This window comes from Eulemur rufifrons, chromosome 7 (genome assembly GCF_041146395.1).
Source record: "Eulemur rufifrons isolate Redbay chromosome 7, OSU_ERuf_1, whole genome shotgun sequence".
In the NCBI taxonomy this organism is placed as follows: domain Eukaryota; kingdom Metazoa; phylum Chordata; class Mammalia; order Primates; family Lemuridae; genus Eulemur; species Eulemur rufifrons.
The window spans coordinates 19891933-19917327 of record NC_090989.1 but is presented as its reverse complement, the minus strand read 5'-3'; positions in this window follow the sequence as shown (position 1 = coordinate 19917327).

Below are 25395 nucleotides of genomic sequence, written 5' to 3'. Positions count from 1 at the left end.
CTTTTGCCATTGTATCTGCTTAGGGATTATGAGCCAATTGCATCTGGATGTCTAAATCTTTTGCTAGACTTGGAAAGTTTTAATTTATTACTTCATTAAGTAGCTTTTCTAATCCTTTATTTGCCTCTTCACTCTCACAGATATTGCTAATTTAAATACTCCCTCACTTTATGTTGCCCCAAATGTCACAAAGACATTGCTCATTCCTTTTTTATTTTTTTCTTTATTTTTATCTGACTGGATTATTTCAAAATACCTGTCTTCAAGTTCTGAGATGCTCTATTATGCCTACTATAGTCTATTTTTGATGCTTATTAATGTATTTTATATTTCATTTGATGAATTTTTCACTTCCAGAATTTCTGACTGATTCCTTTTAAACATATTTATCTCTTTGGTAAACTTCTCATTCATATCCTGAATTGTTTTTTTCTGATTTCTCTGTATTGTTTGTCAGAATTCTCTTGTATCTCTCTGAGCTTCTCTAAAATTTGTATTTTGAATTTCTTTTTAATTGGAATCTATTGGTGGAGAATTATTTTGTTCCTTTTGTAGTGTTGTATCCCTTTGCATTTTTATGTTTCCTGTGTCCTTACATTGACATTTGTGCATCTACTGTAACAGTTCATTCCAATTTTTGAAATTTTTTGCATATGTGAAGACATTTTCCTAAAGAAATATATATGTTGTTGGTTGGGTAGGGTTATTTGGCTTTGATTTTGGGTGCCTGTAGTAGTGTGATCTCTGTATGATTTGTTCAGCTGTAAACAGCATCAGTGGTATCTGTGATTTCCTTGGTGGCTTAGGGTGTGGTTATTATTGGAGGCAGTAGTTATGTTTTTCTGTGGACTAGTATGCCTGGTCATCTGTTCTTCAGGCACCAGTGGTGGGCTGAGTGTGCTTGTTCTTGGTCCCCAGAGCAGCTTACCCTGGCACTGGTGTTAGTGGGTCCAGGAGGGCCAATTCTTTGGTATACAGGTGGCTTGCTCAGATGCTGGTAGTGGCAGCAGTGAGCCAGGAATGTGGGCAGGTTCTTGGGCTCTCAGGCAACTAGCGTGACTTGGATAATGGCAGTAATAGTGGTGGAACACCCTTTGTAACTCAAATGTTGTGTGCTGGTATTGGTGTAGGCTGTGACACGGTAAGCAAACCAGTGCCTGGCCCAACTGGTGTGTGCTGGTAGGTGCCAGCTATGGTGGTATTGGCAGGTTGGGTTGACCTGACCTCAGACCCTTGAAGGAGTAATCAGGTACCAATCGTGGTGGCCTGGCTGGGCAATGTTCAGACCCCTGAGCTGCCTGTTTGAGTATAACAGGATGAGACTAGGCCAGTGTATTTGTCCTCAGTCCCCTGGTAATGTGTTCAGGCTTCAATTGTGATAGGTAGGGGCAGGGTAGTCCCCAGGCCACCTGCAAAATTCTCAGGAGTGAGTAGTGGAGCTGAGATTCAGGCCTGCTATCAGGGGGACAGAGGGCTTCTTAGCTGAAGCATCATAGACAGGTAGCTGTGGGGCAAGCAATTTGCTCATGTCTTAGTGTCACAGCAGCCTGCAGCAGTGGTGGTAGGATTTGTCCTCAGCATGTATGGGAGTAACGGGTCTCCTTTATTTCTCCTTGACCTGGCAGCAGCAGCAGTAGCAACATTAGCCCCAGCCCCAGGGCAGGACCTAGAACTTTGGAGGCTAGGCTTTGAGAATGGCACCAGCTGTGGATTTGCCACTGAGGATGGCGGGGACCCTCTCAGCTGGAGCAGTATGCAAGTAGCAGTGAGGACTGCACTTTGCTCACACCTTTTCCCCACAGCAGCCCACAGCAGTGGTTGTGGTCTTTGTCTTAAAATGTGTGGCCTGGGAGACAGAGAGATATCATGTTAAAAAAAAAAAATAAATAACTAGCATATTGGTGTCTGTTTCCTGCACTGTAATTTTATGTATCTGGTGATGAACCAGCTTTATATGCAACCTATTCAGAAATGTAGAGCCAAGCAACACTTGGTAAAAGACCTATAATTGCTACCATTCAGTAACATTTACATATGGCCTGTTTTCCGTTCATTTCACATTTGTTTTCTCATCTTTCAACTTTTTACATTTTTCTATATTTCAGTAGATAAAATTTATTATATAAAGACAAATTTAGAGGGAGAAATCTGCCAGAGACTCAGTAATTTACTAAAAATACAGAATTCCTATTAAGTACAGAAACATAATTTCCTTCTCTTCTCCATCCTTCCCCATTTCCAATCACCTGCTCCGCAGTTGGCCTCTTGATCCCCACACAATGACCTTCTCCTGCTCTTGGTATCATAATATGGAATACTTAACACCAGTGGGCATTATAGAGATATTTCTCTTATACATCCTGATCAAGAGGCTCTCTTGAGTTGCTTTTCTCCAAATAGTGACTTAAGTGATCTGTCTCTTATCATCAGGGGGCTCCATCGTCTTTTATCCTTAGCTTCCAAATACAAGACAATGAGATGATGGAGGCTATAGAGAGATAGATTAAAGGAAAGGCAAAGACATGAGACATGTCACTTTTGTTTCCATCCTAATGCATTCTGATTCAATCATATAGCCCCAATCTAATTGAGAAGAGACTTGGGGATGTGCCCTCTGGTGTGCATAGGATGTGTAAACCAAGCTGATGATCATCTAATTTCTTCCACATAATCGTCTATCTATGAAACATGAATATATTCAAAGACAAGTTTAAATATTGTACTATATTTATTAATTCCACAAATATATATCATGTGCATTCTGTGATAAGCACTGTGGGATGCATTACATATAAAAGTGTTACTTTTCAATGCTCCTCCCAAGTAATGCAAATAATGACAATATTGTTGTATTTCTTTTTGTCTTCTTAATGCTATTTTATCTGATTACTTCTTTCATCTAAAGTGGTCAGTAAAAAATAAAAAGCTGACTGAACTTTATATAACTAGTAAATAATATTTTCTAATTCAGCATAATTGTTTGTGTTTAAGATGCTATAACTATAAAATATGAAGGATATAAAATAAAATATGAAGGATATAAAATAAAAGATGGGTAAAACACAGCTAATAAAAGGAAAGCATAACAGTAAAATGACTTTGATGAATTGAAGTATTTGCTTAAAATATGTGTTTATTTTACTAAGAAATAAAAGATTCTGAGCTATATTACCTAATATTTTTTGTACTTTTTAATTAAAAATGCACTGTTAAGTGATTTAGTAACTTTTTGTATAAAATTTACTGAAAGTAATAGAATGTATCTAATTCATATATTTACCCAGGATTTTCCAAAACGTTAAAAAGCCCCTACTGTGTGATGGGCTCAGGTCTAAGCTTCAGAAAAATAAAACAAAATAAGATACTTGATGTTTAGAACTTGCAGTCTGGGTCAGTCGATAGACATCTAAACAGATAATGACATCTTGATGATGTAAGTACAAAGACAGAGTTAGACACAGAGTTCCTTCCCTGTGTCAGCCACTCAAATTGCTTTGAGTACACTGATCCTTTCCAGCAACTAATTATAGCTCAATCTGAAGAAATGTATGTAGAATGTCACTAGTACAGCAATGATTGTTTGCTTCAAATCACTGCTGAATACCTCTTTTTAGGTGCCCAGTGTCCTCCTCCATTAAATTCTGTGCTTGTATCAGTCATTTACACACCAGAGCTAAGTTGAGTCATTGTGTACAGCATTTTTTCCTTTACTACAGGGCAGAAGAATGCAATTCTAAGGAACTCAGGCTGTGAAGTACGGGCTCAAAATCATGACTTTTTCACTTACCAATCTAGACAAGTTATTTCAATTATCATAATTAAAAGTGCTTTGTAATATATAATGAAATAATTATACAACACACCATAATGCAGAATCAGTGGGAACCCTGAGCTTGTTCTCCTACAACTGATGCCACTGCTGATATGACAGGAGGCAGAGCTCAGGCAGTGATGTGAGCAATGGGGAGAGACTGTAAATACAGATGAAGCTTCACTCTCTCCAGCTACTCACCTCCTGCTGTGCAGCCTGGTTCCTAACAGGCCACAGATCTGTGGCCCTGGGGTTAGGGACTGCAGGAATAAGAGATTTTGGAGACTCTGAAGAGAGGAAGGAGATCAAAGAGAGGGGTTAAAAACTACCTATCACATACTATGTGTACTATTCAGGTGACAGGTACACTAAAAGCCCTGACTTCACCACTATGCCACTCATCCATGTAACAAAAAACAACTGATATTCCCTAAATCTACTGAAATACATAAAATAAAATAAAATAAAATAAAATAAAATAAAATACAAATGTGACATGTCTCCCCACTGGTACTTCTTCAATCTCTGTCTGGGCTTCATCATATTTCATCTTAATTATTGCAATAGCCCCTTAACTACACTCTCCGCCTCCAATTTGACCCCACTCCGATGTTTCACCACACTTATAGATTAGAACGCCATCATCGGTCTACTTACAAACCTTCAGTAATTTCTCATGTCCTTAAATAAAGTTCTCATTCCTTAGCATGGTTTATGAACCCATGCATGATATGATCCTCACATACATCCTAACCTCCTCCTTTGTATGTCCTTTAGTTCCCAGTTCAGATCTACTTAAAAAGGCTTTTATTTCTTCTCTTATGCTATTGCCTGTTTAAAGTGTCCTTTCCTCCCTGTTTCAAAAATGAAAATAAACTGTTTTCTCTTACCAGAACTGCTTTGGATCACTTCAATTTTAATGTAGTAGTCTATCAACATGATGTATTCTTTATTATCCCATAAGCTTCTTCTTGGATGCTTTTTTTCACACTGTCTCAAAATCATTTATATCCTTGTCTCTTTTTTTCCCTGCTGGTTTGTGAATCCCTCGCAGTTTGATTCTGGGACATAATCTTAGTTCTAATCCAAGCAGAAAGAGCAGGTTCTGGCATATTGTAGATGCTTGGAATATTTCTTGAAGTGATGAACAACAGAATAAATAAATAAATAAATAAAGCATATTGGTTGAGGGATTTGTTTCATAAGCTGGTTGATGTGATTATACTCAGATATGTTATATTAAGTTAGACTTTTAGAAAACATAAATTCAAGTGCAGTACTTATGGAAATAATCCAAAACAAAATTGTAACACAACGTGTTCTCAAATAACTAAAAATTATTTATAGATAACAACCAATATGATTTAAAGAGGCATAAGAGAGAACCTGTTTTATTTAAAACTTCAGTCAATTTTTGACTTAGGTGGACTTTTACTGCAGAGCAAATTGTATCTCCTCAAAATCAATATATTGAAGCCCTAATGCCCAATGTGATCGTATTTGAAGAAAGGGCTTTGGGAAGTAATTAGAATAGGGCCTGCACAATGGAATTAATGCCCTTAGAAAAAATAGATCAGAGAGCTTTCTTTTTCTCTCTTTTTCTCTTTCATGCATGGGCATACACGCAAAGAAGTGGGCATGTGAGCACACAGAGAGATGGAGACTGACTATAACCCAAGAGAAGAGGACTGAGGATGAAACTTGCCTTGCTGGCACGTTGATCTTGGACGCCTCAGCCTCCAGAACTGTGAGACATAAATTTCTGTTGTTGAAGCCACTCAGTCTCTGGTATTTTGTCATGGTAGCATGAATAGGCTAATTGACCTTCATTGTGGTACCAGTGGGATTCTTAGATGGGATCTTAGCACCTGAAAGGGCCTTAGAGTTTACTATGTCCAATCATCTATGCGTACAGGAACCACCTTTCTAACAATCCGGAGATGTGGTTATTCAAACATAGGTTGAAAAATGCATTGTGAAATGGAACCAATCTGATATTGATGGTTATTCATTCTATTGCTAATTAACGTTAATTTTTTGTCTGCTAAATATGTAGTTATATCTGTCCTTAGAGAAAGATTAAGAAAGTTAAAAGTATGTACTATTATTATCTCTTGGTGTAAATATTATTAAAAAAATCTTATTTTTTTGTGTTTTAAATATTTCTGTTTTTAAATTAAATGTTTTAAATATTTTTCAAATTTCCTAAATAAAGTTTGTGGGTTTTTTCCTAAAATATAACTATGGAAGAAACAAAAGGAAGTTAGACAAAGATAGAGAATGAGAGAAATAGAGAGAGAGGGAGGGAGACCATTTCTGTACTGAATAAAAAGTTCCCTCTTCAAATTACGTTTACTAGTCATCTTGAACAACACAAAAAGTTAAGTCTTTAATGAGTATAATGATTCTACAAATATCTAGCTATGACAGTCATTGTAGCTCCCCTTGAATTTTTGTTTCCCAAGTTAATAATGACCTTTTCCCTCTGTATATATCTCTACATTTATTTCAGAGACGTTCCCTGAGGTTATGGCAAAATATTTGGTATTTTCAAGTGGACTATTTTTCCACTGTGTTATATTTTTTAAAAAATATTATTCTCAAGTATATTTTTAAAGATATATTTGTTAGTGTACATGAAGCCAAATTAATTGATTATACCTCTTAAATATATACTTTTTCAATATAAATGACACGTCTTTTCATGTGTCACTTAATGCTGTCCATAATTGTTCTCTGGGCAATATTTTACATTGCAGATGATAGAGATAATTATTTCCATAAAATGAATGTTTATATATTACATATGAAAGGCAAACATATCAAAGAACAATAAAATAATCTGGAAATTCTTTGTTTTATTGACTTCTGTGAAAAAACATATTTGATTGGTCAATTAAAAATCCATGCATGTACTTGAAGAAGCTATATAAATATATTGAGTTTATCTGTGTTTTAACTATGAGAGGAAATGACACACATCACATACCTATGTGAAACTCAATCATGATTTCACCATTAAAAAAGGAACCAAAGGCAGTAATGAAATAAAATGACCTTAGTTCAATTAAAAATATTAATTTTTATTCACACCAAATAAGAAAGCACGATGCTATTTAATTAATGTGTTAGTTACTCTTTATAATTCATAAAATATCATTGATTGATTTTACCACAATACTTGGGGCATCAATTACATGGGTCACTAATCTATAAATATAACTAGAGTATTATATCACTGACTACTAAATTTTGGGTACCGTAATTGATTAATGTGGTTCACTTCATAATCATATAAATTTTTTGTATTTATTTATATTTGTGTCTATTAGCTCATAAAAATAGTGTTAATTTACATTATTTTTCTTGTCACTAAATTAAATCTTTCCATCTGAGACATAATCACCTAGAACAGCTACAACTAACGAATAACTAATCCTATTTACCATGCAATTACTTTGCCTGAAATAGCAGGAATTAGGTACAGGCATTGATAGGATATTATGACCCCTTCTTAAGGATTTTATCTTAAATCACATAAAGTACATTTTGATAGATTCCTTGGTTTCTAATTAGGTTACAGAAAACTTACTTCTAAAATTTGTGTTCCTTAAACTTTTCCACATTTTTTTCCAATTTGCTGCTCTTTGTATTTTTATTTTATCTGGAGAAATCATGGAGTAGCCCTAAATTTAATTTTGTGGAAATTATTAGTTTAAAGACCAGTTTAAAGAGAATAGCATCACTTGTTAATATAAATAGGCTATTATGAGACAAATGAGACATGGATTATTAAATTCCTCAACATTAATTGTTCATTTCCAGACATACACAGAACAGTTACCTAATAATAATAACAATGATAATAATAGTTGTTTGTATTTATTAAGCTCATGTATCTAGGAGGCAGGGTTCTAGGCCCTTTATGTGTGTGAATTTATTAAAACAATTGTCTTGCAATGAATTGAATTTGACAAAGTTTAAACCATGTTGGTCCATATCAGTCCTATTATTTGAGGCCAGTATGTCAATCAGATGAAATTACTCGTCTGGCATGAATTTTTATATTTGAACATCAACATCATCCTAAAGAACGTGTGGGTCAGTTGTACAATATAATTCAAAGATCCATTTAAAGTTAAGGAGCAGCATATTGTTTCTTCTAGTCCCCAAATTTGTTTTTCTATTAATCTTTGCTTCAGTGTTATTTTTGAGTTGACACTGAAAATAGAAACACTATGACCGCCAATTATATTAGGTAAAAAGTTAGAAAAAGTTACCTATTTTTTTCTCTCTGTGGATTTTATTCATTCCCCAAGTGTACGAAGTAACACACATTCAAAACAAGATTCCAGATGCAGAGATTTATTCTGAATTATATGGAGCAAGTTCTCACCAGCAAGCACTTTTCATCAATTTCACTTCCAGCATTTGAGATTTTGTTAACTCCTTAAGCTAATTCAAATATTGATATTTTTCAGTACTTTTCATTTTGTAATCAGGGAACAATAGAAGGAAGAAGAGAGAACATATCACAAAATCACACATTTTCAAAAGAAATATTTGTATCTCACACAAATAACAGCTCTGAGCTCCAGTGAGAACAATTCAAAGGCAAGCCTGAAAGTATTGATTTGTTCAAACCTCCAAGGGTTATGTTCTTTTTTTTTATTATAGTAAAAAATATAAAAATGTGTCATTTATAGCAAAGATTATAATATCAAACTAATCAGAAGCTACATAATGGCACCTATATTCATTAAATTTTACATTTATGTTTTCATTATTTTTTCATTAGATTTATTTATTTTTGTAAACTTTAGTATCATAATATTCTTCCTGTTTGAACAAATCTGTGAGTACGATTTTCCTTCGCAGTTGATAGCTGTTCTTCTCAAGAAGAGAAATAATTTGGGAAATGATGCAGAATGAGATTGCCCTGCTGATTTTAATCCAAAATATGCTTTGAGGTGAAAGTCACCTGGGGGTCTCTGCTGATCTTTTATGTTCTGTCAGTATTACCATTGTCTCTCCTAATCAGCAATTTTATCTACTCTTCATGGTAAAAAGTATATTTTTTTATGCTTGAAACTTCTTATATTTGAAAATATGCAATGCTGAAGATTTCTGATCACAATATTTAAAAGCATCATAATTTATTCTTTCATCACTTGTGCATACATATATATGCACACAATTATCACATGAGCTTTCTCTTCTAGGGTCTATGTTACCATGGAGACAATAAACTTTGATATTAAGGAGACTTGCCACTTTTATTTCTCACTGAAATGTGATTTTAGCTAATACAATTTAAAGATTTCAGTGATACTTATAATATCAATTTTAAACTTTATAAATTATATTTCCTATTTATAATTTATGTATAATGCAAAACAGCCCTTACAACATGTCTGAGTCTATTACTTGACATTACACATTTGCAAAATTAAACACAAGAGTGTAAAAATGATCTATATTTAATATATTCTCAAAGACCCAGAACAAATTCACTCTTAATTTTAAACCCATTCATCAGGTGTGTAGTAAAGATGAAAATATTTTGTCTGTTTTCTCTTGTCTTAAGATGTGCTGCTTTCAGATTCCCTTAATGTCAAAGTACTCAGCATCATTTGTATGGTAAATGCATGTCCACAAAGAAAAAAAAAATCCTGTAAACTAATTCAAATTAAACCATTAATATCAATGAATTTGACATGCAGAAATATTTGTGTGTGTATTTATATGCAGAATGTATTAATCCTAAGAAAAACCATGATGGAAGTATGTCAGATTCTGATGCACCTTTTTCACTGGAGATATTTTAAAAAATATCCTGACCTTCACTATGTACAATAATAAGAAATTATTACTGTCATCAAAGTTAAGGCTATCATTGTAAATGAGGCTTTGTCTATTTAAAGGAAAATGATTCTAGAAGAACATAACTTAATGAGAGTGGACAATTAAGTCTTAGTGAGAAAATAGAATCCACATACCTATGTAACGACGCAACTCAGTATGGTCCCAAAAGATATATTTACTTATTTATGTGACAGAGTCTTGCCCTGTCACCCAGGTTAGAGTACGGTAGCACCATCCTAGTAGCCCACTGCAACTTCAAACTCCAAGGCTCAAGCTATCCTCTCGCCTCAGCCTCCTGATGGGACTTCATGTGCATGTCACTGCACCTGGCTAATTTTTTCTATTTTTTTGTAAGAGAAGGGGGTCTCGCTCTTGCCTAGGCTGGTCTCAAACTCCTGGTCTCAAGTGATCCTCCCACCTTTGCCTCCCAGAATGCTAGGATTACAGGGTGGACCACTATGCCTGGGCCCCGACAGATTTTTCTGGTTTTATTCCCTTAGATGTAATGTGGACTAAGGAAAAATCATGATTCTTAAAGTTTAGATAGGATTTTGGCTGTGTCGTCTTATACACCTAATGCTGGACAACTTGTGTAAGGTCACTGAGCTTCAGTTTCCTCAGCTCAGCAAGTTACCGAATACACACACTCACACACACACACACACACACACGTATATAGTCACTCCTCTTTTCTTACAAAAACTGCCTCTGCGAAATTTGTTATGTTGATCAGTCTCTCTTTTTTATACTTTTACCTGGTTTGTTGACTGTCTTTCCTAATTTCTGCCCTACTTCTAAGTTTTTTGTTTGTTTTTTTTTTCACGTTTCCATGTCTCTTCCATAAATGTTGATGTTCCTGAAAGTTTCTTGCTTATACTCTTACCCAACTAAAACCTACATCTTAACCAAAAAGTCATGACTATTTCTTGTGCAATGTGCTTGTTTGGCAGTCTGGTGTAGCTTGTGAACTTTTTTGAGAATGACTTTTTCAATACATGAAATAAAATACAAAGGATAAGAAAAGAAATATAACTCAAATATAGTTATTAAAATACAGAAGTCCCCCCTTATACATTCCTAGACCCCCAATGGCTGTGTGAAATCTTGAATAGTACTGTACCCAATTGCCATCAATTAGAACACATTTCTGTTTATGTTTTCCATCCACAAATTTAATCCCTTTACCTTCTTAATTAAGTACTTATCATGCACTATGGCCATAATTTTTGCAGTTTGAGGTGTGATAGCAAAACTGGCACAAATTTCTCTTTCTTCTTTAACACTTCAAGGATAGTAGATTAGTTCTAACCATAGATCTTAGCAACGTCAACATACAATATTTTTCCTTATAAAGTTGAAAATTTTCATCTTTTCATTTTAAAGGAAGCACTTTAAGTCTTCTCTTTAGTATCCAATTTGCCGTAATCACTGCTGTTGTGTTTTTAGGCCATTATAAAGTAAAATAAGGGTTATTTGAACACAAGCACTGGACAAAGGGATAATTCATGATATCCTGGGTGGGATGGAGAGGGACAGGATGAGATTTCATTATACCACTCAGAATGGTGCACAATTTAAAACATTAATTGTTTCTGGAATTTTCCATTTAATAATTTGGGACCATGGTTGACTGCCAGTAACTGAAATTACAGAAAGTAAAACAGTAGACGGGGGGACTACTGTTAGTTGACCCTTGAACCATACAGATTTGAACTGTGTTGACCCACTTCTATGTGGGCTTTCTTCCCCCTCTGACACCCCTGAGGCCAACCCCTCCTCTTCCTCCTCCTCATTCCACTCAACATGAAGATGATGAGGATGAAGATCCTTAAGATGATCCATTTCCATTTAATTAACAGTAAATAATATTTTTTCTTCCTTATGATGTGATAACATTTTCTTTTCTCTTACTTTATTATAAGAGTACTATATATAAGACATATAACATAAAAAAGTAACTGTTTTTGTTATTCGTAAGGCTTCCAGTCAACAGTAGACTACTTAGTAAAGTTTGGGGAAAGTCAAAAGTTATCCACAGATTTTTTTACTTCAAGGGGGACTGGTGCCCCTAATCTTTACAGTTTTCAAGGGTCAAGTGTATTTTAAGATACTTTGTTAACACAAATTAAAAGATCTAGAGACAGGTCTCATAGGTGCTATAATTTCAAAATAATGATAAGCATCAACAGTCTTTCAAAATTTCTGCAGTAACTAAGATGTGATATGCAAGTATCTCAGATATATGTTGGTGACATTGTACTCTGTTGTCTATATTAATAAATTGAAAGACATGGTATTTTCAGAGGTTAATGAAAATAATGATACATTTTTCCCCTCAAGATCACAAGCCCTGACTTCTCTCCATGGATCCCTGAGATTAAGACCACTTGCTAGAGATCAACTCCTCCTCATTCATCTCTTATTTACTCACAGCTCATATCATAATGCTTTCTAATAAATAGTTTATTGCCTCTCTCAGAGAAATGATTAGAAACTTTTTGAAGGCATCAACCTTTTTGTGCTTCATGACATTACCAGTGTCTAATCCATAAATATTTTGGAACAAGTAGAATAGATCTTGGTTTCCGCTGCCAGTGTCCCTTGAAGAAATCTAGACCTGCATAGGCAATTGCCGATGAGATTCATCTACCCCTACTATGAGCATGAGATGTCATGCAGAATGAGAGCTGTGACAGAATCCCAAAGAATCTGGTCCTCCAACATCTTGGAACCAAGACTAACGTTTAGGCTCTCTCTTATGTTCACAAACAGTAAATAAATAAACATATTTATGTGTCTAACAAACCATATTAGGATAAGATTAAAATGTTCTTAGTCAAAGAGAGGGAGATAAAGACGACTTGCCTTATTTAGCCCCATTTTATCACACAGGAAATGTAGGATAAGAGGGATATAAGTAATTGTGAAATATAAATGGAGAAGGGGTACCAGCCAAGACAAATTGGATGCCAGTCCCCTCCAATTTAAGGAAAAAAAACTGTAAAATGGCATAGCTGTAATATTTCTAATAGACATATCCTTAAAAACAAATCATTAAATGCTTAGAAATGAGATGCCTCAATTGTCGTGTCTTTTTCGCCACATAGACAAAGCCCCTGGTATGGAGAATTTCCTCAGAGTAAAACTCTGCCAAAGAAATCATGTGATATCCCAAGCAATTGCCACCTAAAAAACCTCCAAAATCAGTTGTCAACAGCTTAAAGGACCACTCAGTAATTGTGAAAAAAATTAAATATCAAATAAGGGTTAAGATTGCACCTGGTATTTGGAGTAAAGTTAAGTTTCTCTCCCCATTTTGTTTTCTGAAAATTTACAGAGCCTTAATTGCAAGCAATGTGCCTAATTCAGAAATATCAGCCAACTTGGAATTACAATTTACACTGCTGGGTTTGTTTGCAAATAAAATACAAGCAAGGAGAAAAACAGAGATGATTATGAAAGACATTAGAATTGGGAAAAGAGATTAAATGCTATTAAAATATCATTCCAGGAATTAGAAACAGTTCTATAATTAATAACCTAACAGTTGATTGTGCAAAATGCCATAACATAAATTAAATTTTCATTTGTGAACAGGAATAATTAGGTAACCTAAAAAGAGTGGGCTTGGATTTGCCTGCCACTGAAGATTAATAATTGCCTAGGGTCAGCATTCAGAATTAAGACACACATTTTGTTGTAGAGAAAGCTAATTTGTTGGGTGTGCAAATATTCTTTAACCCTGGACTGCAGTCATGACATGAAATGAATGCAATTTCCATTTCACCACCACTGGCATCAGATTATTTCCACTATTGCCTATTTCATTATATGTACTAGAGAAACGTAAATGTATTCTTTTCAGAGAAAATAATGCAATACAAAAAGGTCACATTAAAAAAAGTATTCCTTGACAACATAAATGTTCCGGACAGTGTTATCAAGTTGGTTGTTGACAGAGATCAACATCTAAAAGGTGCACTAACCAATTTGGAAAGAAGTAACAATTATGAAATTATTTTTCAAAATTATATTATATTGTCATAATGCTTTATAATAGTTTTATTTTTCAAGACTTTAAAAAATTATTTTATCATATTTATATTCTGGATATTAAATGGTATATCAAATAATGTGATGCTTATCATATTTCTTAACAAAAATTTGGAGAATTTATTTTTAATTATATGTGGTATGTCAGATTTTATTTTAAAATTTAATGTATAATGCAAGAAGTGCCAGATCACCATTGTTTTTGGTGGCTGAGTAGAACTCCATGCTATACATTTACCACATTTTAGTAATCCATTCATGTATTGATGGGCACTTGGATTGTTTCCATATCTTTGCAATTATGAATTGTGCTGCGATAATCATTCTAGTGCACGTGTCTTTTTTTGTCAGGTGTTGGGTAGATGGGGGGGGAGGAGGAGATGGGTATATACACACCTGAAGGGTGCAGTGCGCACTGTCTGGGGGATGGGCAAGCTTGAAGCTCTGATTCTGGTGGGGCAAAGGCAATATACATAACCTAAACATTTGTACTTCTTGTAATATGCTGAAATAAAAAAAATTAATGTATAAAATTTATAATACTAAAAATATATACATAATGATATGTGGTCAGTTTGTCTCAACATTTAAATTATAAATTACCAGTGTCCTTTGCCTGGGTCTCCCTAAAGACTTTATTATCTGTCTCAGGCAACTCAGCAGTCTCAACCATAGAGAAGTTGGCATTCATTAGGGTGCCAAGAATATACTAGGCACTTTTCATGCTTTATCCCATCATATACCAAAATACTGCTATAAAGTAGAACGTTCTATCTATGTTATGGTTGAAGAAATTAATTCTAACATAGGTTAAATAATTTAATTAAAAATTTTGAATCCAAATCTCTAGGAGTCCACACCTCTACTATTATCCAAGTCTTTTACACGATGCATTTGGTTTTCAATATGTCTAAAACTTAAAATTCATAATTTCAACAATATCACCACTTGTTTATAGAGTTAAACATTTTCCCAACACTTGGACTAGGAAAATGAGAAAATTATGGTAAATTGTATTTCTTGTTATGGTAGTTGTTATTCTGTATTTTTAAATCTGTATACAGTAAGTTAATAATGTCCTAGCAGTTACTGGTTCTCATTTCTAGATTCTTGATTTGGGGTGTGAGGGGATAGTTTATATCAGGACCCTCTACTCAGATCAAAATTTCTGCCCTGCCCTCCTAAGTGTAGTATGCACATATTACTAGAAAAGATTTCAAAATTATAGGAGTTTCTTGTATATTTTAAAAATTAACTTCTTATTATATATAAAGTTTGCGAATATTTTATCCCATTATGTGGGTTGCTTTTTCCTTCTGCTGGTTGTTTTGTTTTATGTACAGAAACTATTTACTTTTATGCAGTCCTCCTTGTCTATTTTCTATTTTGTTTACTGTGTTTTTGAAGTCATATGTAAGACATCATTGGCAAGAGCAATGTCAAGAAGCTTTTCCCCATATTGTTTTCCCTAAGAGTTTTACAGTTTCACATTATATGTTCACGTCTTTAATCCATTATGGGTTGATTTTTGTGTATTATGTTAGATAGAGGTCAAATTCCATCCTTTTTGCATGCGGATATACAGTTTTCCTAACACCATTTTTTGAGTAGACTACATTCTTCCCATTATATGTTCTTTGGGACTTTTATCAAAGCTCAGCCCACCATAGACATAGACCTAGGTTTATTTCTGAGCTCTCTATTCTGGCCCATTGCTCTATATTTCTGTCTTTATGCCAGTACATGCACTTTTTGTAACTTAATTTCAAAGATCATCAGTTTATTTATTTTATTTCAGCATATTACAGGGGTACAAATGTTTAGGTTACATATATTGCCTTTGCCCTGCCCAAGTCAGAGCTTCAAGTAAGTCCATCCCCAGATGGTGCACACCACACACATTAAGTGTGTATATACCCATCCCCTCTTCCCCCCTCCCATCTGCCTGACACCTGATGAATGTTACTACTATATGTGCACTTAAGTGTTGATTAGTACATACTTTTAATCACTGTAGCTATGTAATATATTTTTAATCATGGAGTGTGATTCCTCCAGCTTTGTTCATTCTCAAGATTTCTTTGGCTATTCCTGTTCCATTGTGGTTCTATGTGAATTTGAGTATTGTTTTTTCTATTTTTATAAAAAATGCAATTGAGATTTTGATGGAGATAACATGGAATCTATATATGGCTTTGAGTACTATGGACACTTTAACATTATTAAGTCTTCTAATCCATGAACATGAGATATTTTTCCATATATTTTGTCTTCTTTAATTTCTTTCATTGTGATGTGTAGTTTTCAGTATACAAGTATTTTAGCTGCTTGGTTAAATTTATTTCTAAGTATTTTATTCTTTTTGATGCTATTATAAATGATACTTTATTTATGTTTTAGGTGGTTTGTTGTTAGTCTATAAAAACACAATTGACTTTTGCCTTTTGATTTTGTATCCCATAACTTTACTCAATTTGCTTATTAATTCTAATAAGGATTTTTAGTTTAGTTTTGTTTTGCTTTGTTCTTTGTGGAATCTTTGGGGTTTTTTTACATATAAAATCATGTCATCCACAAACAGAGATAATTGCACTTCTACCTTTTTGGCTTGAATTCCTCATATGTTTTTCCTTGCCCAATGACTCTAGCTAGGACTTTCTGTACAATGTTGAATAGAAGTGGTAAGAGTAGGCAGTCTTTCTTGCCTTGTTGAATAGAAGTGGTGAGAATGGGCATCTGTGCCTTGTTCCTGATCTTAGAAGAAAAGCTTTCACTTTTTACCATTAAGTGTAGTGTTATTTGTGGGCATAAACATGATCTTTATTTTGTTGAAGTACATTTCTTCTATACCTAATTTTTGATCTTAATTTTTTCATCAGGAAAGGGTGTCAAATTTTGTCAAATGCTTTTTATGCATCTATTGAGATGATCATGTTTTTTTTTTCTCCTTCATTCTCTTAATGTGATGTGTGTATATTGATTTGCATATAATGATTGATTTGCACTCTAGGGAGAAATCCCACTTTATCATGGTGTGTGTGATCCCTTCAGTTCGATATTGAATTTAGTTTGCTGATATCTTATTCAGGATCTTTGCACCTATTTCATCAAGGATATTAGTGTGTAATTTTCTTTTCTTGTAGCGTCTTTGACTGGCTTTGGTATCAAGGTAATGTTGGTCTCATAAACTGAGTTTGTAAGTATTCCCTCCTTTTTAATTTTCTTGAAGAGGAATTCAATAGTATATCCAATTAAAATGGACAAAGAACTTGAGTGAACATTTCTTCAAAAAAGACACACAACTGGTCAACATAGTTGTGACCAGTTGTGATAAGAAGTGAACTGCTATAGATATTAAAGTATAGCAAGACATCAACATAGGAGTTTATGTTAAAAATTTATTGAGTTTACTACCATCAAGAACTGTTACAGACCTGAAAAACAGCAGGGAGCAAAAACTAAATCCTTGCTCCCATAAAGCTTACATTCTCCAGAGATGGAGGAGTGATATTAGAGAAATATGCAAAGGCACATAAATATATAATTTACATACAATTATATGGTTATAAGTAAGTGCTATGAAAAACAATGAAGGATGACAGAGCGCAAAGAGGGATAGCGTAGTGGTTGGGAGAGCTTTTCTTGAGGGTGGTCAGATTCTTCTTGAACAGAAATGTGAAGGAATTTAGGGAACAAGTCATGTGAATGGCTGATGAAAACATGTTGCCAACAAAGGAAACAACAAATCCATAGGCCTTAAGGAAACGGGGTGCATGGCATGTTTGGTGAATATCGGGGGGGTCAGTATGGTTGGAGTAGGATGAAAAAGAAGGATGATAGGAGATGAGGTCAGGCAGGTGGGGGAAATGCATCATGTAACATATTTTAAGTCATGGTGTAATCTGTGAAATCCTACCTGCCACAAAGGACTTGTCCACGTGCTTAGGCCTTGGACAAACTTTAGCCTGTTTCTACCTGCACTGGCCTTTGTACCTAAAGGCAACCACAGTCCCCATGCTAGGTCTTTGGTCAAGAAAATGCAATGCTGCCAAATCACAAAATATACCATACTTTGTACCAGTCCACATTGTCAAACTATTTTTAGTAATTGTTCTTTCACTCCTCTCCTTCAATTTTCCATTTCTGTGTAACTCTGTCTTCGGTTCTTTATACTCCCTTTTCTCCCCTTTTTCTCCCTTTTAATTTCCTTTTTTTCATTCCCCGATATCCCCTTTTTGTTCCCTTTAAAAACTTTCATCACCTTTATTTTAGTTGAAGTTGAGTTTATTTTATGGTCTGAAATTTGTTTCCCCACAAAATTCATGTTTTAGAATCCTAACCCAAAAGGTGATGGTGTTAGGTTATGGGGCCTTTGGAAAGTGATTAGGTCATGAAAGCTCTGTCCTCATAAGGGGATTAGTATACTTATAAAAGAGGCCAAAAGGAACTCTGTCTCCCCATTCCCCAGTGAGAAGGCACCATTTATGAACCAAAAAACAGACCCTCACCAGACACCAAATATGCCAACACCTTGATCTTGGATTTCCCATCCTCCAAGAACTGTGAAGCATAAGTTTCTGTTCTTTATAAGCTACCAAGTTTATGGTATTTTCTTAAAGGTGCATGAAATTAATAAGATATTTTCCTACAGCAGTAGTCTAAATAAAATCTTTCTTCCTGCCTCTCTAACAACGATAAAGATTTTGACTTATAATTTGAGTGATATGGGAAGTCATTGGAAGCATTTGAACAAAGGAGTGACATAATCAGACTTGTATTTTACAAAAATATCTCTGACTGCTGTAGAAGATAATGGGAGAATTTGAGAAAACGGACATTTTGAGTAATCCTGGGTTTGCTGAATTCTTCTGAGCTAAGTCCAAGGCCTCCAGCTGACCCAGAAGAGCTTCCTCAACATTCAGGACTCAAGGACCAAATAGAGCAGAGACTCAGGAGAAAGGAATCGCCAGGTATATCTGCTCAGAACTGGCAAATACCATGGGAAAAAATATCTGGAAAAAGTCATTCAGGGTCACAGAGTCCAATGTCTTCATTTAATTGATGATAAACTTGGGATCAAATTAGCACACATGTGATAAGCAAGACTAGCCTTACTCAAAATTCGAATGGTATTTACCCAGTGTGGTTTCAGGGACAGTGTCAAGGACACGTTCTATACAAATCTTTGATCCTCAATTCCTAAAATTCCCGAGTTAGGTATTATCTTTGTATTTAGCATTGCCTTTTCTGCAATCCACTGCTCTCATTTAAATACACCTATAAGAGTAGCATGTTAACCTCATATATCCTTACTGTGAATAAATTTATGAATATATAGGAAAATCAGATCAGAATGAAAAACATTGATCCCTAAAATATGGAAATAAAAATATGCTGACATAGTACAAAAGTGTTAAAAGATTGGAGAGTAAATGAGCCACATTTAATCTTTGCCTACTTTACATTTTTGCCAAGGGCTGGCCAGAGGGCAGAATAAAATCTTGAACCAGCTATAGTCCAGAAATGGAATTTTATCTATAAATATGAACAGAAGAAACTAATTGTGAGGAAATTGACTGGAAAATCACTATAGAAGAAAATATTTAACAAAGTTATTTTTAGGGAGACTTATAATAGCTGACATTTGTTAAGCAGAGCGATTGTAAGCTAGGTACTGTTCTATGGTATGGATATGTACATATATATATGTGTTTATACAGTGTGTTCATACGTGTGCATGCATGTGTATATATATTTGTGTCTTTACACATATATATTCATTTAGTCTTTATCTCACCTCAACCAGATAGATATTATTATACCAATTAAATATATAGGGAAATTGAAGCACAGAAAAATTAAAGGACTTATTCAAAACTATGCAGCTAATACCTAAGTTAGCATAATTTGAACAAAAACAGCCTCACTCCAGAGTCTATGAAATGTAACACTACTAAGAATATTTTAAAGGAACATAATAGTTTGTTGCCTGCAGTACAAAAACAGTCCATTTCCTGTTAGCACACTTACTTTTATGTAAATACAATGTTAGAGTGTAATTGATAATAAAATCTCTCTCTCTCTCTCTCACACACACACACACACACACACAATCCAATTCTACCTCCCAGGTGTCAGCAAAGAGAAATAAATGCAAAAATGTTTTAAGTATCAGAACATAACTGTGCTGGGGAAAGTGATTCAGTATAAGTAAAAAAGCTTTTAAAATTGTGTTTGCAGTCTGACAGACCTAGATTTCAGTTCTTCCTCAGCAAATTAATAGCAGTGTGACAATGAGTAAGTTCTTTTAGTTTATGCCACCTCATTTTTCATCTGTAAAATGATAATGATAGCCATCTTAAAATATTGTGTGAAACAAAAGTAATATACATAAAACGGCTAGCACTTAGTACAGAAACAAGGAAGAATATTTGCATCAGGAAAAAATAACAAGCAAAATTTGTTTTTGTCCTCTTTTTAAAGTGGAAATAATATCACACTAGAAATGGAGATTTTAGTTTCCAGCATTAGCTTTTTGATAACAGAGTAGAATATCTACTGTGGACTCTCCCCCAAGGGAAGCCTATAAAATACTTGGAAAGTTATAGGCTCACTTATAATGGAAAAAGAGAACAAAGAGCCTCAGATAGAAAATATGCCTTCATGTTCTCAGAGCATTTTGAATTATAGTAGACCCCAAGGAAAACAACACAGATCTATTGAAAACACTAAGTTAAGACTTTACAACCACTCTGGGTAAGTCTCTATTTGCCCTATATACAAAGTAAATATAATATCACCATTTATTCCATATATTTTAGTTAGAAAACAATCAGATTTCTGGCTTTAAGAGAAATGGATTTCTTGGCAGTAAGAGTCTATATTATCAACTCAAAATAAAATAGCAGTTTCCCCACAAATCAATCACACATTAGGGAGAAAATCACTGTTTTAAAGTATGTAACAAGAGTAAAAAAGTGCTTCCAAAGGCATCATTCAGAATGAAAGCTTTACAATTACTAGAATTATCTATGGCTTATGTAAACTTGTAGGATAACAAAATATTTTCCAAGTGCTGATCACATCCACAAATTGCATACATATCCTCAGAAGGATTTGAGTTGGGATATGGGAGACCAATGTTGAATGCTGCTTGCATCTAAATCTGCCATATTTCTTGTAAAAAGGAAACAACCATATGGCCCTTATAGCAAAATACTGGTCCTTGAAGACCACCATCTGCATTTGTAACTCTTTCATACTTTAAAATAAGCAGAAAGGGTCTGTGTTTATGATAAATATGCACGTCTGCCTGAATTAATTTCCTTAGATTTTGATTAAAAAAATAGTATACATTTTGTTGCTTTATTTTGATTTTAAAAGAAGAAAGCCATGTAGTGTAGGATAACAAATGAATGCATAAAATTCTAAAGGTGAGACTTTTAGAAAAGCATATTGATTTACAGTATGAAAATAGGGAGAAAATAATCAACAAAACTGAGAATATTAGCATTTTAAAATATTTATTGTTTCTCACCTATTACATTGGCAAAACTCCAAATCTTTGACAACATAACCCTATTGGTAAAAGTGTAGGAGAAATACTTTTTCATACATTTGCTGGTGGGAATCCAAAATGTTTCAACCCCTATTATGAGAATTTGGTGATATTTAGCAAAATTGCATATGCTTTTTTCCTTTGATCCAGCAATCTCACTTCTAGAAACTGTTCCCAAAATACAAAAGGACAAATGCACAAGGCTATTTATTCACAGAAGCACTGATTTTCAAAGAAAAAGACTGTAAATAACCCAAATGTTGGTAAATGTGTATATGATTATTAAGTTACTGTGAATATACATGATAGAGTACCACACAGCTAAAAAATAAAATATGCTTCAGAATATATTGTCAAGTTACTATAAAGCGAAGTATAGAAAAATATTTTTATTTTCAATTCAGAGTATATCATTCTGAATTCTATATTCAAAAATTATATAATGTTTTCTAAAATTTTTAATATTTTGACTGCATCTCTATTATGGAGCTGAGCAGAGTGTTTGATAAAGATTTCCTCTTGTTTTGCACAAGAATTTGAAGTTGAAAAGAAACTTATGAGATTCATCTTTACACATCTTCATATACTAATTACATTTTGTTGGATAATTATAATTTTCATCTTAAAACTATATTAAATAATATCAAATCCAAAGTCCAAAGTTCAAAATTATATTAATATATGAGTTTTTTCCACCTCCCACTTTTCCTTTGCTTTGCACTATTTTTCATTTAGACTCTATGCTTTCTCTCACCCCACTGCACTCCAGCCTGAGAGACAAAGGGAGACTGCCTCTAAAAAGATAATAAATTAATAATAATAAAAATAAATAAAAATAATTTTAAAATAAACAAATAAAATTTCACAAGGTTACAGTTAACGATTTTCCAGCTTGTCCAATCATGTAAAGGTTTGTATGTTTTCCTTATTGATTAGATGAGGAAACTGTTTATTTTTTTGATAAATTATATAGAAAGACTATATTCCATAATGGACCATGAGTTTGTTTCTAAGTAAAGTTTCATTAATAACTTATACAATATATATAAAATGTAGATTATGTATATTTTTTAAAACAGTACACCATTTCAATAAATTTGATTTTATTTAATAATGATATAACAGATGTGCTGAAATAAACAGGCAGCTGACAAATATTTTAAGTTCAGGCTTTGTTCAAAATGTCCTTGGTGTCAATTGTTTCAGTGGGAAGATGAACACAACACTGTGTGGAGATATTTTAAGAAATGGTATTTTCTAATCTTTGATCAAGCAATCTTCACTGGCTTCCTTCTAGAGCTGTCCAGTTACTAGAACGATGCTATGGAGAACGACAATGACCATGTAAACCTGGTCAAGGTGGGCAAAAAGAGGAAGTCCTTCAGGCGTGCCAAATCTTTATGCATTCATTATTGTATTGATTAACTTATCAAATTAGATGGCAATTTGCTAACTATTCCTTACTCATTGTCAAAATCATCAATTAATAGGTAATCATCCAGATTATTTTGTCAAATGAATGTTTGAATTCTCCAGGTTAGCAAATTACGTCAGTTAATTTGACAATTTCCGCTCTTCTATTGTATTTTACATTGCACTGAACAAGACTAAATTTTTTATGGCTTGGAGAAAATTTAATTATGCAACTGTGATCACAGCTACACTAATGCCCCAAAAAAACTATTTAAAAAATATGGGCTGTTCTTTATTTAAAAAAAACAAAATGTGTCCTGTTTTATATAAACAAATCATTCAAACATAAAGTTCAGCTTTGGATGACGGAGATAACTATCTCATAGGGAGAGGAAATGAGCATTATAACGCATGAGACACAAAATATTTCCTTTCTAATTGAGCATCAGCTGTTGTAACACTTTTGTGTGAGCAGTTACTCCTCCTACACGAGCTTTTGAAGAAGAAGTTTAATTTGCTTTTGCTGAAGCAACGACACAGATTTTATTAATTCTGAACTAAATGCCCTGGTAGCCAGCAACACAAATGTGAGACTATCTGGCTGGTTTTAAAGGTGAAGCTTGTGGGTACTAACCTCAAGGTCTTACTATGAACAACTGTTGTTCTAATCACTGGGGCTACTCAGTAATGTGTCCAGCAACATGATCGGCCTATGAAGGGATGAGGACTATGATTCCTTAACACATCGCTTCTTCCTGCCATATTCCACCGATGCAGCAGTATTTTCAGTGAGAGAGATCACTTCTATTTGTTCTCTTCCTACTTCAATATAGATATGTGAAAAGCGTTGCCATTAATCCTTTTGCAATTGGAACATTAATTTCTCCACCCAGAGGATTTTCTCTGAAAAGGAAATTAATTAAATCATAGTGTGCCTCTTTTTTACTCCCAGAGATCAGGGAGGAGAGATGATCTTCCTAAGAATTTGATCTGGCCGAGAATAAAAAAAGCATACTTTAATTTCAGAGTTTCTGCAGGTCTTTGTGAAACTAAATGTAGCTATCAGAAATTCTGTGATCCAATAAGACATTTTTATGAAGCTTGCATTTCTCATACGTGATGAGTGACTATCGACATTGTTGGGTAACAGGAAAAAAGAGTAAAAATAATATTATCTTAAAGGTCAATAAAATCTGGAAATTTAATATCATATTTGATAAAAGAAAAATAATTCTTAATATTAAATCAGACTGATTCTACCATGCTGACTCATATCAATACTATTTTTCTTTAAAATCTGTGTGTGCGTGTTGATTCTACCATCATGACTCACATTAATAGTTTTTTTCTTTAAAGTCTGTGTGTGCCATTATGCACACATGTATTTGTCCAAAACTGATGGCAAAAAGAACAGAAACACCGATCAGACTTGGATGCTACAGCCCAACTCAAATAGCCTGCTGAAATCCAGTATGGTTTCATTATTGACTAAACAGTTTTTACCTATAAAATTTACTGATGTGAGATCATTTAACATTTGGATTGCCTCAATGGCCAGAAAGAATGAATTGTAGTAATGAATAAAGTTTCAAAAGAAGTTTGGAAATATGACTTGGGATGATTGAAGAATGAGACTATCAGAATTAGGAAGGAAAGGACAAATCGCAAATCCAGGGAGTAATGCTAGGGGCTCTCTTGGTGAGGGTTTATGATTTTCGTTTATTTGTAGTTTTTCTTTGGAGTCTTGGAACAGTATGTTATCACTGTCTTTCAAATTGTACCTATTTCAAAATTCTCTCTAGCTATCCCTAATGCTTCAATATTTGCATTTGCAATCTTTATGTTAATAGAATCCTGTAGAATAACCAAGAAGCTTGTAAAAGACAATTTAGATTTCCCTGCATCACCCTTCCCCCGAAAAGAGTGCCCAGGGGAGAGAAACATCATGTCAGGGGGACAAGAATCTCTGAGTTACAGACAGGGGTCAATAAAAAAGCAAAGGATTTAAAAGGCAGATCTGAGAGCAAAAAGAAAGAGGAACATGGCAGACAGAGTCACAATATTGACAACTCTGTAGCATACTTGGGGCAAACTAGCCCAGTAGGATGAAATACTTGTGTGAGGGAAAATATCACTTTGAAAACAAGACAGCTTTCCTTCTTGCCCAGTGATTGTATATTTGGTGCTGAAGAACTGTGTTCTATTATTTCCACATGGGAAATCTGATTTCAGGATTTAACCACTGTGGATATTGGCTCAGTAGAGGAATAAGGCAACGTGACTGAAGGTAGCTGTAAACAATGCTGATTTTCTCCACAGCCTCTCCACTTCTATTACGATGCTCACCGTGAGGCGTTCACCAAAGATTAATCTCTTCAATAGCACGTAGTGGACAGAGACTGAGTTGTTTTATATGTGAAATTAAATTCCTTTCTCTTTTAAAACGACTTTGCGTATTTTTGTTGCTATCAGATAATGGGTTAGCAAAATGCTGCAATATTGAAATGTCAATATTCATTTATAAAATTCACCGAGATGCTTTAAATGAACCCAAGTGGCACAAAATGATTTGTATGCAAAATGCTCATTGTCTAATCAGACTCATAAATTTGAGTGAACATTTAATCAATTAGGCTTATTTGATTCACTAGCAGTTTATAAGATTCTTTGATGAAACAAAATGCAGAATAATAAT